Below are 877 nucleotides of genomic sequence, written 5' to 3'. Positions count from 1 at the left end.
CTTGTTCTCTTCTCTTTCATATGAGCAGGAACAAAGACAAAAGCATTCTTGTTGAAGCTGACCCTGAACCTGAAAGGACCTTGAAGCGAAAGCTAAGAGAAGCTAAGGCACAACTCTCTGTAGAGGACCTAATAGAAATCTTCAAAGAAGAAGACATGGCAACCGAAAACAACAACAATGCCAACAATGCAAGGAAGGTGCTGGGTGACTTTACTGCACCTACTCCCGACTTCTATGGGAGAAGCATCTCTATCCCTGCCATTGGAGCAAACAACTTTGAGCTTAAGCCTCAATTAGTTTCTCTAATGCAACAGAATTGCAAGTTCCATGGACTTCCATTGGAAGATCCTCATCAGTTCTTAGCTGAATTCTTGCAAATCTGTGACACTGTCAAGACTAATGGGGTTGACCCTGAGGTCTACAGACTTATGCTATTCCCTTTTGCTGTAAGAGACAGAGCTAGGACATGGTTGGACTCACAACCTAAAGAAAGCCTGGACTCATGGGAAAAGCTAGTCAATGCCTTCTTGGCAAAGTTCTTTCCACCTCAAAAATTAAGTAAGCTTAGAGTGGAAGTCCAAACCTTCAGACAGAAGGATGGAGAATCCCTCTATGAAGCTTGGGAAAGATACAAACAATTGATCAGAAAGTGCCCCTCTGACATGCTTTCTGAATGGAGCATCATAGGTATTTTCTATGATGGTCTCTCTGAACTATCCAAGATGTCTTTGGATAGCTCTGTTGGAGGATCTCTTCATCTGAAGAAGACGCCTACAGAAGCTCAAGAACTAATTGAAATGGTTGCAAATAACCAATTCATGTACACTTCTGAAAGGAATCCTGTGAACAATGGGACAAATCAGAAGAAAGGAGTTCT

General features: G+C 42.2%; 1 non-coding gene across 1 annotated transcript; it reads right to left on the bottom strand.

The window, feature by feature from the left end:
• Positions 1-560: 560 nt before the first annotated feature.
• On the bottom strand, positions 561-668 carry LOC130952748 (small nucleolar RNA R71). Its single transcript, XR_009074925.1, has one exon. It is a non-coding gene; the product is annotated as a small nucleolar RNA R71 (small nucleolar RNA).
• Between the last annotated feature and the right edge of the window lie 209 nt (positions 669-877).

This window comes from Arachis stenosperma, chromosome 9 (genome assembly GCF_014773155.1).
Source record: "Arachis stenosperma cultivar V10309 chromosome 9, arast.V10309.gnm1.PFL2, whole genome shotgun sequence".
In the NCBI taxonomy this organism is placed as follows: Eukaryota; Viridiplantae; Streptophyta; class Magnoliopsida; order Fabales; family Fabaceae; genus Arachis; species Arachis stenosperma.
Note: the sequence above shows the minus strand (reverse complement) of the source record. Positions and strands in the feature narration are given on the sequence as shown.